The sequence below is a fragment of the Peromyscus leucopus genome, chromosome 3, assembly GCF_004664715.2.
Source record: "Peromyscus leucopus breed LL Stock chromosome 3, UCI_PerLeu_2.1, whole genome shotgun sequence".
Taxonomy (NCBI): Eukaryota; Metazoa; Chordata; class Mammalia; order Rodentia; family Cricetidae; genus Peromyscus; species Peromyscus leucopus.
The window spans coordinates 23,838,703-23,857,610 of record NC_051065.1 but is presented as its reverse complement, the minus strand read 5'-3'; the positions used below and the strand labels follow the sequence as shown (position 1 = coordinate 23,857,610).

The 18,908-nt window shown below is 41.4% G+C and overlaps 1 pseudogene; it reads right to left on the bottom strand.

Moving 5' to 3' along the window:
• Nucleotides 1–15,125: 15,125 nt before the first annotated feature.
• LOC119087570 overlaps nt 15,126–18,908 on the bottom strand; it is a 38,197-nt pseudogene continuing 34,414 nt past the window's right edge.

Sequence of the window (18,908 nt, the reverse complement as noted above, 5' to 3'; positions counted from 1 at the left end):
TTATAGCATGTTATGATATTATTCCTAGAAACATGCATTGGTCTGTATTCCTTTTCTGAAAGTGTAGGAATTTTAATCTGGGTATTCCACTGTTGTAACAGATCTCGGCCCCAAAGATTTACTGCTACATTTGCTACATAAGGCTTCAGCCTTCCTCTCTGTCCTTCTGGCCCTATGCATTCAACCCATCTCGAACTCTGTTTTATCTGAGATAGGGTGCCAATCCCTAACAGTTGGACATCTACCTCTTGAAGAGGCCAATTCGGATGCCATGATTTTGGTGTAATTATAGTCACATCTGCACCTGTGTCTACCAGGCCCTCCAGAACCAGGCCATTAATTCGAATTCTAAGCTTTGGTCTTTGTTCATTTATGGAAGTCTGCCAAAATATTTGTTTTATAGTGTTCTTTGTAAACTGTGATCCAGCTATCAAAGCTGTTTTATCATCCATTGCAGTATCAGTTTTTACATTAGGCATTGGTTTATTCAGTTGTCCTGGAGAGGAATTTCTTCCACAGTGGCAGGGAATGTTCGTACTACGTTTGGTTTGGGGGCCTGCAAGAGGCCCCCTGAGGCGTTTCCCGCCAGTAAAGGGTTGCCTTGTATATCTATTTTTGATCTGCACTCACTGGTCCAATGTCGGCCTTTGCCACATCTTCTACATAATCCAGGAGGTGGTTGGGGTCTCCTGTTTAGGCTATTCCTAGAAGGAGTATTGCTTCTAGGAGTACCCCATGTACAGTTTTTACTTATATGACCTGGTGTACCACACTTAAAACATTTGGTAACACGGGGCCTTCTTTCACCTCTGGGATTTGTCTCTCCTATCCAAGCCTCATTACTGTAGTTAAGAGACTGAACACCATTAGTATATTGAATCCATTCTTCCAAAGGAGCTGATCTGATCTTTAATGGTGTAAGTATTCTTCTGCATTCTGCATTAGCATTGTCGAACGCCAAGGACTCAGTTAATACTTTTCTTAATTCTTTGTCTGACACAGCTCTTGTTATAGCTCTGTTCAGTCTTTGTAAAAAATCAGTGAAGGGTTCATGCGGTCCCTGAAATATCTTTGTGTATACCTCAGTTGGTTTTCCAGGTTCTGGAATTTTTTCCCAAGCATTTAGAGCTGCTGTACGGCATAGGGATATTGTATGCTCATCATAAGTGGCTTGTACATTCCTGTCAGCGAAACATCCCTCACCAAGTATTTGATCTTGGGAGATCACAAAACCTCTGATTTTACCTTGTTGTTCTAAATTTTTTGCCTCTTCTCTCAACCAGCTTTTCCACTGTAACTGCTGACTATATTCTAGAACAGCTGAAATTAACTGATGCCAGTCATCTGGAATGATTCTATGTGAGGTAGACCACGAATTTAACATCTGTTTTACATATGTGGATTGTATCCCATACGTAACTACTGCTTCCTTTATATTTTTAAAGTCCCTTGTTGAAATTGGTTGTAATGTATATGTCATATATGGCTCGGGGTGTGTGTCATCTGCTGGCTTCTCATGGACAATAACAGGATAAGCCATTGTATGAGAGCCATTTGGAGATGTTACAACCTCTATGGTCTTGACCTTCTGCTTATTAGTTCCCTTGTCATGTTTACTGAGAGTTTCTTCTAGGGCTTGCAAACGAGCACCTAGGGTCTGTTCTAGGGAGTGAACCTCCTCTCTTGCAAGGGACTCCATATTTCTCATGGAATCATAGAAGTTTTTATGTTCCTCAGAAACACATGATTCCATGGACCTTATCCTATCAATTAACGATAATCTTTCTTCCTTATATACTGTCTGAGTAGCCACAACTTCACTCTGGAGAGTTAGTGTTCTATCCATTAAATATTCATATTTATTATCAATAAAATCAATTTTGGGTACAAGCCTGTTTTGTAAATCCTGATTAGCAGATTCTAGAGAAAGAATCTTTTTCTCTAAGCCTTCATTGCTATCTTTTAAAGCAGATTCCAGAGAGAGAATCTTTTTCTCTAAGCCTTCATTGCTATCTTTGAAAGCAGATTCCAGAGAGAGAATCTTTTTCTCTAAGCCTTCATTGCTATCTTTGAAAGCAGATTCCAGAGAGAGAATCTTTTTCTCTAAGCCTTCATTGCTATCTTTTAAAGCCTGTATCAGTCCCAATAATGACTCATCTTTGTTCTTAAACCAGTGTTTGAACACTGTGTGAATTATTATGATGAATGCCAAAATGGTATAGCCCAGATATGCCTTAGGAATGTCGTATATTTCCAGGAAGATGTCATTCATCATACAGGCAAAAAGGTTTTTAAATTCTTGTGAGGTAATGTTGTCGGCCATATTACACGAATTACTCAAAATTTGTTAGTCAATTTTAAGGTGTAAAATTATCAAGTACCTTTACTTGAAACAATATGCTTACCTTTCGTGGGATTGGGGGCATGTAGTAGCACTTTTCAGCCAGCAGGTGGCGTTGGTACAGCTCCGAAACAGGGCCTGCTGGCGATCTTGGCTGGAGTCGGAGGGAGATGGCGGAAATGGCGGAGATGGCGGAAATCGGAGCTAGCACTCTCCTGCCTCTTTCGCTGGTCTGGGGCTAAGCTAGGGAATTGAGATAGGACTAGCTGCTCCCTTTTTCGGGAATGGAACCGTGTAGGTGTTCCCTGGTTATATGGAACTTTGCAGGCGGGTTTAGGTACCCGCCAGCTAGGGAGGAGACGGCGGGAGCCGCCCAGGCCTTTGGAGTTTGCCCCACGTGAGCGCCAGATATTGGAGAAATTATTTTGGCCACTCCACGTAGTTAAAAGGATATTTATTTAATGGCGTAACTCACAAATTAAGTAATGGGTAAGTCGCAGGGTCTGGGGAAGGTGTAATGCAGTCCAGCGGTGTTCTCCGGAGCTCTGCACAGTCCACCTTCACCGTTCAGCGTCCCGGCACCGAGAGCGCCCAGCCAGAGCGCTGACCCATCCAGCTCTCAGGTCCCCCGGCGCCTCCCCTCGCCCCGCCTCATAGGCGTGACAGTTGCCAGAGTCTCAATGGGGGTTGGAACTTCCAGAACCAAGCTGGAATGGCTACCCACTACATTCTTGGGGTCCTGTTTTCCAGGTAGCCTCCCTGGTGATGTGAGTAGAAGTCCAGTCATCCTTGTTCCACATCTAGTATCCTCCTATGAGTGAGTACATACCATGTTCTGCGCCTGGGTTACCTCACTCAGGATGATTTTTTTCTAGAGCCATCCATTTGCCTGCAAACCTCATGATGTCATTGTTTTTCTCTGCTGAGTAGTATTCCATTGTGTATATTACCACATTTTATTTATCCATTCTTCAGTTGAAGGGCATCTAGGTTGTTGCCAGGTTCTGGCTATTATAAACAATGCTGATATGAACATACTGAGCAAGTGCTCTTTTGGTATGATTGAGCATTCCTTGGGTATATGCCCAAGAGTGGTATAGCTGGATCCTGGGGGAGATTGAGTCCCAATTTTCAAAGTGGTTGTACAAGCTTGCATTCCCACCAGCAGTGGAGGAGAGTTCCCCTTGTTCCACATCCTCTCCAGCATATAAAGTGTCTTCAGTGTTTTTGATCTTAGCCATTCTGACAGGCATAAGGTGGTATCTCAGAGTTGTTTTGATTTGCATTTCCCTGATGATTAGGGATGTTGAGCAATTCCTTAAATGTCTTTCAGCCATTGAGTTTCCTCTTTTGAGAATTCTCTGTATAGTTCTATAGTCCATTTCTTAATTGGACTGATGGGCATTTTGATGTCTAATTTCTTGAGTTCCTTATATATTCTGGATATCAGTCCTCTGTCAGATGTGGGGTTGGTGAAGACCTTTTCCCATTCTGTAGGCTGTCTTTTTGTTTTGTGCATGGTGACAGATATGGATCTATTTGCAGCCTTCTACATGTTGATATCCAGTTATGCCAGCACCATTTTCAACATCTGAGTCTTGAAACAAAACACACCTGTACTTAAAGCAAATACCATAAAAAGAATACAAGTAGAAATGTTAATTCCATATATACAAGGAGAACAACCACCAAACCAAATCATGGCCAAATTAATTAAAGAAAGCCTTTTTTTTTTTTAAATTTGTGTCCATAAGTTGTCTCCCAATAAGGTGGGTTCAAGAGACCAGCATTGGACATGGGGAAGATAAGGTTTTCATAGCTCAGGAGTAGTGGGCTTCCAAATGGAGGATACAGCAGGCCTATAAGCAGGGGTCACAAAAGCAGAGCATAACAAGTTGGTCATAACAGCCTCCTGTAAAAAAATGTCATGGTTGCAAGGTGTGCAGAACAAGTAACAAGGTTGTCATAACAACCTGTCAAAACAAAGGCATGGCTGCTGCATCCTGGAATGGGCAGTATAGAACCATCTGTAGCTAAGATCACAAGTGGGGCACAGCCCAATCCTGGAAAAACAGAATTAATCACAAATAGGAATGAATTTTAGTTTGATTTTACTATAAGATAACTTTCAAGCCTAAGATGGAGGCAGGCTGGTTTATCATTCCCCACTTGTCTTGTGTAGCCCTGTCAAATCCTAGATAGGGTTCCTTTGGGGTTTTGTTTGTTGTTGTTGCTATTGTTACTATAAGGTCTGAAAATATCAATGGAGGGCAAATATCTTAGCATTCTTTATTGGGGGGGGGGTGGAAACAAATTTGTAATGCATCAAAAGATGCATGACCCAATTGTAAAACTGTAAATTTGTTTGGTTAGCATTGAGTACCCTAATATATGTCAACAGGCACTATAGGTAGCCACTTTATCTCCTCTGTCATGGAGTTACCTTTTGATATAACATTCCAGCCTTTCATTGAGGATAAGGGGTGACATACTCTCTTTTGTAACTACTTCCCAACTGAAATTAGGACATTGTTGTCAGGGCCCAGGAAGGTTGAAATGCTATTCAGTGGCTGGGAGGGCCTTCTCACAATGGGGTATTTACCAGGCACATCTGGTTTGTTGACTCATCTGAAGAGACAAGGACAAATGATGGTTTGCATCAGCTTTCAGCAAGTCCAGAGCTCTCTGGTTTTCTAGGACTATCTCGGCGTGACATGCTATAGATCAATTTTGGAGTAGTTTGTAGCTCTCTGCTGTGGATTATGCTCACTGTTAATAAAAAAAACTGATTGGCTGATAGCAGGGCAAGAAGAAATTGGGCGAGACACTGACACAGAGAGAATGATGGTAGGAGGAAGGGTGGAGTTGGGAGTCACGGGAGATGCTAGCCAGCTGCCAAGGAATCAGGACATATAGAAAATGATGGGTGGGAGGATGGGGGAGAGGGAAAATCTGTGGTTGGTATGTAAAATGAATAGAAAATTTCTTAATAATAAAAAAGAAAAATAAATAAAATGATATCTTCACTGACAACCACAAAAAATAAAGAGGAAAAAAAATGAGGTAACAAGCCATGAGTCATGTGGCAAAGCATAGATTAAAAAATATGGATTACTACCAAGTGAGTTCCAGGAAAAGGAGCAAAGCTACACAGAGAAACCCTGTCTCGAAAAACCAAAAAAAAAAAAAAAATGGATTAATTTAAATGTAAGAGCTAACTAGTAGCAAGCCTGAGCTATCAGCTGATCATTTATAAGTAATATTAAGCCTCTGAATGGTTATTTGGGAATCGGTGGGAGGGAGAGAAATGTCTAGCTACATATGGTGCTCCAACATATGACCGAAATTTCCACATAAAATCTAAAAAAGCTTCTAAAAAAGAAGGTTCTAAATGCATAGTAATGGAGCTACACTGGGCTTACTAGTTTCTCATGCCCCAGTGGTTCAAAGATGCATCTCCAGATAATTGCCCAGGAGATGCAACCAGCCGCCAACCAACATGAGCTAATCAGTGTGGTTGGTTTCCACAATCCCTCACATGGGCCACAGTACAGAGACCTTCTCCCAGCCAGGGCCTTTAGACTTGAGCTGTATCAGCATGCTGCATGAAAGATTTGGGGTTTCACTCACGCAGAAAGAAAAAGTTACACATACACAGTAAGGACAGATTCAGATTAAAAAAAAAAAAAAACTCCAAATGGGTTACAGTGTATTTAAAAATAGACATAGGCTTGGGGGAGAGAAGAGAGTATTTAAAAGTAGTTTAAGAATAAAATAGCAAAGTCCTTTAAAAAATAGGGTAATAAAAAATAAGCCATGTAAAAATGGAAAATACACAGAGAAATCTGGATTCTGTATGTTATTTTGTTGTCTTTAAATTTTTTGGCTGCTAAGAGACCTTGGATTATGGAAACTGCTAGATTAAAGCAAACCTGTATATTTTAAAAATATCTTGACTTAAAAAAATTTAAGTAAAAATGTATGTTATGATAAAGGAGAGGTTATGTTTTTGTTTCCACAGAAAATGAGAGGCTGTAGATCCATTCTAGGTTAAGAAAAATCAGGTTTGATTGAGGAAGACCCCCTGAAAAATCTCTGATGGGAGGCAATGGCCCAGATGATCCATCATCTTGGAGCGCCTCTGTTACAGTTTCCTCTGAGTTCTGCATCCAGAACAACTTCAAGGTGGCTGGCTAAGATAGTCCAACCTCATTGACTACTCCAACCAGGACTTCATTATATCCCAATCTTCTCAGGGTCCCCAAAAGATTACCAGCACCCACAATCAACATGAAGTATTCTAGAAAACTACACCCACATTCACCAAAAATGGGTTATGGATATTTATTATCATTTAAGGGGAGTTAATTACAAGTTGTTATTAGTAATAGTTGTTATTAGTTAATTACAAGTTGTTATTAGTAATAGTTGTTATTAGTAATAGTAATAGTCTCATTCTAAAAAGAAAAGGGGGGATATAGAAATGATAGGATAAAAGGGTAGATTATTAAATCTACTTTAATCCAAAAAGATGATTAATCTTAAATATTTTACATTAGTATGGATTTTGGTTTGTTGATTCAATTTAAAGTTAATTTTGTTATACTGTATGTATATTTCTCCTCTTATTTGGGGTGTTGTGCTTATGCAGCCCATTTAAAAATGTAATGTATAATTAAGAAATACAGATTAATGGTCATCTATAATAGTCAAACTTATAGTCATGTTAATATGTTTTCAAGGTCATACATAGATCTATTTAGATAGATGGTCTTCAAATACTGCAAAGACCTACAGAATATGGCATTTAAAATGTTTAATAACCTAAGGCTTTTCATTATAGTAAGACATGTCTGCTTCTGGCAGCACTGATCCACTTTGGAAAAGATGATGGGCAGTGAAGAAACCCCATATGGAATTTGCTTTCTTTATGGAAAAAGCTAGCCATTAGGAAAACAAACTGCCCTTGTTCAAATTGCTGACAATATGCTGCCCAAACTGAACCAGCAGGATGTAAGAAAGGCAACTGCTGAACTTTTCCAAGACAAGGTAGGACAGTCCTTAAGATTTCCCTGCTTCTCAAAAAAGTCTGTCAGATATTTTAGGCCTGTAGGCCAGGGATGGATTCCCCAATGTTACAGAGGAAACCTAGGGTGATTGTTCAGGCAGACTGATGTCTCTATCATTAGATAACATTTTATCCTTCTGGGGTCTTTGATAGAGTTGAAGACTAGGTAGTTACAGTTTTCCTTAGTTATGGTAAATTAGGTACAAAACTTTGGACTCACAAATATAAGATAGATAATAGAGTATTTTCTCTAATTTTACCAAACACAAATGGATTGAATATTGTTACTGTAATTCTTACTTAACTGATTTGTTGTATATAATTTTTACTATGTTAAGGTTAAAACCTTCCTTTTTAATTAGACAAAAGGAGAAAATGCTGTGGATTATGCCCATCGTTAATAAAAAACTGATTGACCAATAGCAGGGGAAGAAGAGATTGAGACACACTGACACAGAGAGAATGATGGGAGGATGTGGTGATATTTTAATTGTACCAAAATGTGATTTTATTTGTATGTTAATAAATAAAGTTTGCCTGGAGATCAGAGGTCACATAGCAAGGTCACATAGCAAGCCATAAGCAGTGGTGGTGGCACATGCTCTTAATCCGATCACATGGCAGGCAGAGTCTCTGTGTTGTCAAGGACACAGCCAAGCATGGTGACATGAGCCTTTAATCCCAGTACCAACCATAGAGACCTGGAGGTCTGTATAGACAGGCAGTGATGAGGAAGTCATGTGGCTGGGCTTAGAGCCAATGAGAAAGCAGAACAGAAAGGCAATAAAAACACAAATCAGACAGGAAGAAGCTCTCTCTGGGGAAGCAATAGCAGCGAGGTGGTAAGATAAGGTAGTTGTGGCTATCTGATCTTTTGGGCTATTAACTCTGTATTTGGCACTGTTTCCTATTTACTAATACTGTTTAGAAATTTGTTTACAAGGGTGGAGTCAGGGGAGTCACAGAAGAGCTAACCAGCCACCAAGGAAGCAAGACATAGAAAATGAGGTAACAAGTCATGAGCCATGCGGCAAAGCACAGATAAGGAATACTGGTTAATTTAAATGTAAGAATTAGCCAGTAACAAGTCTGAGCTATCAACTGATCATTTATAAATAACATTAACCTTTCTGGGTGGTAATTTAGGAATTGCTGGGCAGGAGAGAAATGTCTGATTACAATCCTCAGCTGATTTCTGGATGATGTCTATCAGCTGAGTGAAAATCCTCCAGGACAGATATAGACTAGAGACAGAAGTTAAAGTTAAGGAACTTAAAGGAAAATCTTATATTTTCAGCTTCCAGCTCATGGATAGGCAACAGGCAGGTAAGCTTAGGCAGTTAATTGGTATGACAGGAGTACTTCTTTGGAGTCGTTTTGACCTGTGACAGGTGAACTTAAGATGCAACTCTCTGAAGTTTAAATGAATTTTTTTTACTTTACAAAAAGAGATAAGGGTTTTTATATATATTAACATTACCACTGTTACTGTTTGTAATTACCAACATTACTGTTTGTAATCTGTACTGACATTCACATTACAGAAAAAGCAAAGCTAACATGTGTCTGTAAAATAGCTGAAGTAGTCTCACACCTTTGAGTCACAGAAGAAGCTATAGCTTTGGGTTAATAAGCATGAACATTCTTTCCTCTGACCATGGGGCTATATATTGGACAAAGATGTTTTTAGCATGATGAGAAGTATTTTTAAGTCTATACTTAGAAAACTAGAGGAAATTTAAAATCTTGAGTTTGTGACTGATAATAGTAAAAAAAAAAATAGTAAAGTTTTATCCGTTTATCATAACTCCAATGACCAATGTTAAAACTCTGAACTTCTGAAGTTTTAGTGTAACAATAACAGAGGGAGAAATAAATGTGAAACATCTCTCATTTTAAATTGTTTTTATACCTTTGTATAGACCTTAAATAATTCCCCTAGACCCTCATAACTTACTTAGGCTTTCATATTTTCAGATAAACTTGCATTTATATACCTTAAATTACTTTATACTTTAGGATGTATGGCGTTGTTGTTGGAGTAGGTGTGGCCTTGTTAGAGGAAGTGTGTCATTGTGGGGAAGGTGAATTTTGAGGTCTCCTGTGCTCAAGCTATGCCCAATGTGACGTACAGTTGTTTTTGCTGCCTGTAGATCAAAATATAGAGCTCTCAGATCCTTCTCCAGCACCATATCTGCCTGCATGCTGCCATGTTCTACCATGATAATAATGGACTAGACCTCTGAAACTGGACTTGCCACAATTAAATGTTTTCCTTTATAAGAGTTGCTGTGATCATGGTGTCTCTTCACAGCAATGGAGACTCTAGATAACAGAGGACCTGATGCCCTTCTTCTGCCCCCCAAAGCATCAGACATGCAAGAGGTACATTGACATACATGCAGGCAAAATGTTCATACACAGAAAAGAAAATACAGGTTTTAAAAGAAGCCATTCAAAAGTCTACATATTTAGTTATTCCATTTACTGTTCAAAGCAGGCAAGTCTGTAAGCAGAAGGTAGATGGGGGCTTAGGGCAGCCAGTCTGAGGGATGTGCATGAGGAAAGTATTGAAATGAGGAAAGATTGTTTTTAGATGCTAGTGATGCATTCACAGCATTTGGATATGCCAAAATTCACAGAATTCTATTCTTTCAAGGATGAATTTTGTAAAACTCTGAATTACATATAATGTAAATGGATTACATACTCTTATTGAAAAACTAAACTTGCCCACTGTTTTAAAAAATTTATCAAAAATGTTACTATACAAGAAATTGTTGATGGGAATTTTTCAACATCTAAACTTCAGTTTCTAAGCTGAGCCAGGTAAAGACTATCAGTCAAAAAGAGGAAACCCTGTTACAAGACAAATTCTGTATGTACCACCAGAGGCACACAGTGAACTACAGTATTCATGTTGCTGTCATGTTAAGGATCTAATTTCAACTGCTATAGTTCATCTTCAAAACATATTTATTTACGTTTGAGTCTGAGCCTCATTATGTAGCACAGGCTGGACTGGAACTCACAACCCCTATCTCAGCTTCCTAAATGCCAGGATTACATGGATGCATCCCTGTGCTCAGCCTCAGCTTCTTGGGGTCTTGCTGTTACTTGTTCTAGTGTATGTCTGTTTATATTTGGTTTCATTCTTTCTCTTCTAATTTTATAAGCATTACTGTATAATAGATGCAGAGCAGAATTAAAACAACAGGTTCTTATAGTTGTTTCCTGTATATTTATAATTTCATTTCAGTTTTCCTCTTTGGTTCTCAAAGAGAGAAGGTATGACTGAAGGGTTCACAACACGCCCCCACGGTCGCATATACCGGGCGGACACTTCCGCCTAGCCAATTCCAGGTCAGGATAGGCATTTCCGGGTCAGGGCGTCTCTCGTAACCAGGATACCCGGCAGACTCGGACACCTCTGCATAGCAAGTTCCGGGTCAAGGCGTCTTGTGTAACCAGGATCTGTGACGTTACATGACCACGTAAGCGCAACGTGACCATGTGATCTACGCACACGCGTGGAGTAGTGACGTGACCTGGCCACGCCCCCAGCCGGTTTTAAAGCGGAGCGCCATGCTTCCCAGTCCTTCTTCTCCACGCACGTGTCTCTCCCACAGGCCTGCGCACTCTATCCCTTTATCTCTAATAAACTCTATAAGCGGATTCTGTCGTGTTTCGTGACATTTCCTTGCAGGGTAAGAACACAACGCAGCTAAATAACTAACATTTTGGTGCCGAAACCGAGCGGGCGCTCCCGGGCGCTTTGCGCCTGGAAGCCCGCAAACCAGGGAATCTGCTCCATATGCGACAGACCACTCTCCATTCGCCTGAACCGCATCCAAATTGCATCCAACACTGCTTTCTTCGATTGGTGAGTTCCCCCGTTTTTCAGCCAGCATAAACGGTTTCCTGAATCTGTGAGAACGACCGTTGATCATCCGGCGCCTCACACGTGTTCTTGAGACTGGGGGAACCCCCGACCACGGTCTTCATTGGCTATGGTCGGCCCCTATCGCAGGCCTAACTTTTCTAGCCGTCTCCCACGTCTGCAGCCTGAGATATTTCTCGTGTTGGGGCCACCGTCGTGGTGTGTCCTGGGAGCCACGTGGGGTCGACGGGTTCATCCTCTCGACGGGGAGGCAAACGCTGTCCGGATTCTCGGAGATTCCTTTCCCTCACCGTGGAGAAGTAGGCTGCGCCTGGTATCCACCCTTGACCCTGGGGACACCTGAGGTCTTGGCTCTGGATCACGTTTATTTTTTATTTTTTATTATTTTTCTGCCTCCGCTGCAGACATGGGAAACAAGGCTTCCAACCCTGTTAGTCCTTCCTCTCTGTTAGGCTGTCTTGTTGAAGCTTTAAAATCTCTCAGTTTAATGCCTTACATAAAGATTTCTAAGCTAACTCATCTATGTTCAAAAAAGTGGCCAAAGTATGCTTTATAAAATAACAAAAAATGTCCACCAAGCGGCTCCTTGGATCCCGATATTTTACAGGAGCTCTCTAATCACTGTCGGCGTTCAGGCAAATGGAAAGAGTTGCTTTCTTCTTTCCTCAATGCTAAACTGTCTCTTCTCGTTTCCTTCTCTCCTGCTCATATGCTCCTAGCTATACGTAAACCAGACTCCGGAATCTCTGACTCTAGATCTTGCTAAGGAACCAATAATTAAAATTCATGTTCCATCCTCTCTCTCTAACAGAACTCTCTCAGATAGAAAGTAAGCTAGGTTCTTATACGTCTAATTCTGCTTCCTTTATTAAACAGTTTCAATATATAACTCAATCTTATAGTCTCACCTTTCATGACTTCCTGAGGAGCGCAGGCGGGTATGGGAACAGGCTAGGACTCATACAGATGAAATTCATCAAACTAACCTTTCACACCCCCCAGGAGCTGAGGCGGTTCCTGACCGAGAGCCACACTGGGACTACAACACCCAGAGTGGCTGTCTAGCCAGAAATAGGTTTATTACCTGTCTCCTGACAGGCCTCCGTAAGGCTGCCCTAAAACCAGTAAATAATTCAGGATAAGGACGAAAATCTGTCTCTTGTTCCCCAGACCTTCCCGAATAAAACTTGAGTATCTGGAGAGCAAGGCTCCTGACCCCACAGGCAAAAGAGTCATCTGTGGCATTTAAGGTGTGCCAGGGAAGAGATAAAAGCCCGAAAACAAAATTGCCAAGTGCTGGCACTCGCTGACTTCCAAAAGCTGTTGGGTCCCTGTTTTAAGTGAGGAAAAGGCCACGGGCTAGCGAATGCCCTGCCAGGCCATCAACAGCCTTGTTAAAAGTGCCGCCTAGAAAGACAAAGAGTCAGCTGACTGCCCCCAGGCACCAAGATACATGGGTACATCAAGCTAAGACCTCCAACAGACCTAGGCCTGGCTACAGACATGGCAAGGAACCCAGAACACAGCAGAGAAGTGATCCGTTTCTTTCCTTCTGGACACCAGAGCCATTGACTCAGTCCTGGGAGTTTTGGGATGCCACCTCCTTTATTGTCGGGTACAGAGGACAGCCTTACCTGCCTCATCAGACACCACCAATCAATTGTATTTTCAGAGGCATCCCTCTAACACACACATTCTTAGTGGTGCCAAGTTGCCCTGTACCTTTAATGGGGAGGGATCTCCTAGCTAAGGTGGAGCATACCAACCGGTCTTTAAAAACTATTCTTACCAAGATGTCACAGGAACTTCATCTCGACTGGGTAAGATTATTGCCTCTAGCTCTCCTCAGGCTCAGGGCTCTTCCTAAAAAGCCTCTTTCAATCTCTCCGTTTGAACTAATGTATGGAAGGCCAGTTCTAACACCAGGTCTTTTATCCAAGCCTCCAACTGTTCCAGATAGCCTGTTAACTCCTCTTTTATGTCACCTAAGGTCTATTCTATGGAGCTATGTGGACTGTTCACTGCCTCAGCCGTGTGACAATCCTTGCCCATCTCCAATACACATTGGGGATCAGGTTCTTCTCTTTCCTCCAGGCCAACGCCCTTAACCCTTTCCCCTAAGTGGCAGAGACCCTTCAAGCTAATTCTTGTAACCCCCACAGCTGCTAAACTTGAGGGCTTTCCTCACTGGGTCTACCTGTCTCACCTAAAACCTTTTATCTCACCTTCATCCCAGAAAAATCTCTCTTCATATACAGTGAAGCAAACAGGGCCTCTCACTCTCAAGCTCCAGAGGACATCAGGATCCACTGTCTTGTCACCAATTCCAGAGGAATAAGGTACCACCCCTTCCTTTCCCAACCAGGGCCACACAGAGCCGGAGGCAAAAGGACCATCAAAAATATCCAGGCGGTAAGGAATAATGTAATACAACAATTTATCATTGTTCAATACTCAGCAACTGATCACCTGTGTTTCCTAAGTGCTAACCTAATAAGGGAAACAGGTGCCTTAAATAAACTACCTCCAACAAGGCTTGCCTAAGGAAAACAGGTGCCTTAATGAACTATCTCTATTGAGGCTTGACTCAGAAATTAAGCAGAGTACTAAGGCCAGCTCTACCTCAGGTAAATGTCACATGCCTCTATATGGGCAGGCCAAATCTACCTCAGACAAATGCCAACTCCAAAATAAAATAATAATGATTCTTTCTTTCTAAGCTCTCTCTATGTCAACAGTATCTTGTTAAACAGAAGGTCCCCAGCAGCAGCACGGATGGACAGCTGCAGAATGAGGAGACGGCAGAACGTCATTCCAGGACCTCCACCATCATCCCCGGACTTCACAAGATACCCCTCATCCCCCCAAGAGCCAACCAACGCCCACTATTCAGCTGGAAGCAGTCTTTGAGAGAAACGTTGCCCCTGTACCCAGTCAACCACAATTTTTTCTTTTTTTAAAAAGAAAAGAGTCGGGAATGAAGGGTTCACAACACACCCCCACGGTCGCATATACCAGGCAGACACTTCCGCCTAGCCAATTCCAGGTCAGGATAGGCATTTCCGGGTCAGGGCGTCTCTCATAACCAGGATACCCGGCGGACTCGGACACCTCCACCTAGCAAGTTCCGGGTCAAGGCGTCTTGCGTAACCAGGATCCGTGACATTACATGGCCATGTAAACGCGCAACGTGACCATGTGATCTACGCACACGCGTGGAGTAGTGACGTGACCTGGCCACGCCCCCAGCCGGTTTTAAAGCGGAGCACCATGTTCCCAGTCCCTTCTTCTCCACGCACGTGTCTCTCCCACAGGCCTGCACTCTCTGTCCCTTTGTTTTCTAATAAAACTCTTATAAGCGGATTCTGTAGTGTTTCGTGACACTTCCTTGCAGGGTAAGAACACAACGCAGCTAAATAACTAACAATGACCTCTGTCAAGTCTTGTCCAAGAGGAAGGAGTGAGCAGCAGTTCAGCTTGTGAAAGGAGCCAACAGAAGTGGTTGTTGCTGCTGCTGCTATGTTGTTTGTTGTTGTTGTTGTTGTTCCTGCTGTTGTTGTAGCTGTGGTTGTTGCCGTTGTTGCTGCTGCTGTTGTTCTTGTTGCTGTTGTTCTTGTAGCTGCTATTACTGTTGTTGCTGCCTCTGTTGTTGTTGCTGCTGTTGCTCTTCAGGTCCAAGAGTAGGCCCAGACCCACACCTCTTCTTGTTTGGGCCCAGGCCTCTTCAGGGTCAGGGATAGGCCCAGACCCACACCTCTTCTTGTTTGGGCCCAGGCCTCTTCAGGGTCAGGGATAGGCCCAGACCCACACCTCTTCTTGTTTGGGCCCAGGCCTCTTCAGGGTCAGGGAGAGGCCCAGACCCACACCTCTTCTTGTTTGGGCCCAGGCCTCTTCAGGGTTGGGGATAGGCCCAGGCCACATCTCTTTTTTCAGCCTGGGCCTCTTTAAGTTTATAGATAGGTATAGGACCTATCTATACATTTCTTCTTCTTTTGGCTTGGGACTCTTCAGGTTTTAGGGTAGCCCTGGCCCACATCTCTCCTCATTTTGGGCCCAGGCCAAATATAACAATAGGCTTCATTGTTAGGAATCATCTCAGCACCACATTACTTTTTGCAATCCTCTCAACCTTTCAGGGACAGGCTCAGGCCAACTCACACTATTTTTTTAAGTGACAAAAGTTTCTTTCAATTGAGCTGCTGGGACATGCCTACATATCTTACCACTGAGGGTCTGGCCATCCTCTGGATCACACCAGTTTCTTTACAGCTGATATAGTGGAACATTCTGAGTTCTTGGAGGTCAAAACATATGTTTACATTAGTGTTCATATATGGTCATCATTTCTGAAAAAAAAGAGAAAAAAACAAAACAATAAATAGACTTGTGGGTAATTATAGAGGATAATAATGGTGTTCTTTTATGGCATGTCATTGACCTGTCCTCAGGAAAACATGCACAGACACAGACATCTATAGCCCACCATCCAGATGATACAAATTTACATTATACAAATAGAAAGATGAAACATATGGGGAATAAAGAGAGTTAGAAAAGACCCTCTTGTTGCACAGCTCACTGTCCATGTGGTAGAGAATGCCCATGAACTCATGTGGAATGTTTGGTGCTTCTGAGTTGTGAGATCCACAAGAGAGTCCCAACAAGACATCTTGCTGCATTTTCTTCCTGTGGTACCCTCCCATGAAGGAATATCACAGGTAGTTACAATAGAGGGTAGTCCTCTATGTGTCTTGAGGATACCTTGCTAAGGCATTGAAGACTGTGCAGATCTTCACAAGGATTCTTCCCTTAATTTGTATGGGGTGTCTTGTCCCTGTATGTCATGCATGGACATGCTTTGTGAGGATCTCTTTCTGGTCCTTGAATCGCAATTCTTCTGAAGATCACATCTGTCTTGTCCATCAAAAACCCCTCAGACACTGAATTGTGCCTTTAAAACCCCTTTCCAGAAATCCCCCTGCCAACTACATATACTGATGTGAGATCACTTCTTCACCTAAAGAATTTTCTGCAGTCACTTACCTGAAATGCATCCCTGCCCACATTCTCCTTGGTTCAATTCCCTGCCTACTCTGACTCTGCTGCCCTTAGATATGGGACACACCTTTAACCATGACAGTGACCCTCATGTGAGGTCACAGAGGCCAGGCCTCACTGTTGGGAAATCTCAAAGGTTGTCCAGGCTCATGGGTATATTTTGGGATAGTACTTATGAGAAGTATCTGAAGGCATCTTTTATGAGAATTTCATGAGAAGAAGCTCAGACCCATGCCTCCTTTCTCTAGGGAACTTTACCCCTGGAAAGAGCAAGTCCAGTGGGGATGAGGTATGCATACTCAGTACCCATGTGCAAAGTGTAATTCTTGGTTTATCATTTCTGATGCTCTAGTTATCAGCAAGTTTCTCTCACCATAAAACTTTGGAGTGTTCTATCTCCTGGGCCCTGAGTACCAAATTGATTGATAAATTTGTCCTGCACCCTGTTCCTTCACCACCATTAAACACATCTGGAAGTTGAATTGCCCAGAAAGCAAATAGATTAGTGCTTCCAGAAGCAGACATGTCTCGCTGTCATGAAAAGCCTTAGGTTATTAAACATATTAATATATACATATAGGTATTTGAAGTGTTTGAAGGCCATCTATCTATCTAAATATATCTGTGTATGACCTTGAAAACATACCTAACATGACTATTAGTTTGACTGTTGTAGATAACTATTAATCTGTATTTCTTAATTATACATTACATTTTTAAATGAGCTGTTTAAGCACAATACCCAAACAAGTAGAAATATACATATAGTATAACAAAATTAACTTTAAATTTGTATTAATAAACTAAAATACAAATCCATACTAATGTAAAATATTTACAATTAATAGTTGTTTTTTGGATAAAATAGATTCAATAATCTACCCTTTTATCCTATTATTTCTATATCCTACCCCCTTTTTTTCTTTAGAAAAAGATCTTTGACTCTAACTCCTTTGGTTAGTTTTCTTTAAAACCACGACCAATAATAATTTGCAACCAACCTCCCTAGACAAAGACAAACATCTATAATCCATTTTATGGGAATGTGGGCATAGTTCTCTAGACTACTTCCCGCTGATTGGGGGTGCTGGTAATCTTTGGGGGACCCTGAGAAAATTCAGCATTATGGTCAAGTCCTGACTGTAGTAGTCTGTGAGGCTGGATCATCTCAGTCAGCAGCTTTGAAGATGTTCTGGATTTTGGATCATCTGGGCAATCCAGTTTTTGTTAGTGTCTGGTTTCTCTGCTCTGAAGATACACAAACTTTTAAAGGTAATATACATATCTGTATTAATACAAGTATAGAATGTGCATTGTACACAAGTCAGCCAAAGATGACTTTTCATTATGTGTTTGAGCACGTAAAATATGTTACATGTTTTGTGGGTTTTGTAGGTTTATTTTTTATGTCTGTAGCCAGGATTTCAGGGGGTCCTCCTTAGTCAAACCTGATTTTTCTTAACCTAGAGTGAATCCATAACCTCTCATTTCCTGTGGAAACAAAAGCATAACCTCTCTCCCAAAGATATAGCATGAATCTTAAATTGTCTTATTTATAAAATCAAATCTGAGGCCAGTTATTGGGGTGAATGCTGGAAGATCAGAGAAGCAGAACAAGTCATAGCTTCCTCACCTCACCAATTCCTCAGCTGATCCTGTTTCCTCAGACTGGAAGCCTCTGAGTCCTCATCCAAATGGATCTCAGCTGAACTGCTACTCAAAAGCCTAAAAGCTTAACCAGCTAAAAGCTTCTAGTTTCTGGTCCTCATGCCTTATATACCTTTTTGCTTTCTGCCATCACTCCCTGGGATTAAAGGCTCACTTTCTGGGATAAAAGGCATGTGTCACCATGCCTGCCTGTTTCCAGTGTGGCCTTGAACTCACAGAGATCCAGACGTATTTCTGCCTCTGGAATGCTAGGATTAAAGGTGTGAGTGCCACCATTTTCTAGCCTCTGTATCTAGTGGCTGTTCTGTTCTCTGACCCCAGATAAGTTTTTTAGCGTGCACAATATTTTGGGGAACACAATACCACCACACAAAGAGACATATCTTTTGACTTAAACTTTGAAATCAAGATAATTTAAAAATATATGCATTGGTTTAATCTAGCAGTTTCCATAATACAAGGTCTCTTAGTCAAAAAATTTAAAGACAACACAATAATATACATAATTCACAATAATATACAAAATAATCTCTTATTTTCCATCTTTATGTGGCTTATTTCCTTTATATTACTTTACTCCACTTTTTAAGGACTTTATTATTTCCCATCTATATTTTGAATTTAAGACTGTATATACTCTTTCTCTTCTCTCTCCCAAGCCTATATATATTTTTAAAACATACTGTAACCTGTTTATAGGCTTTTTTCCATCTGCATCTCTCCTTACTATGTATCTATAACCTTTTCTGTCTGTGTGAGCAAAAAAAAAAAAAAGAAAGAAAAGAAAAGAAAGAAACTGTTGTGTAACTTAGATCATGGTGTTCTGGTGCTGGCTTCTCGCCCTTGGTTCCCTGTGAGTCTAGTCTCATGGT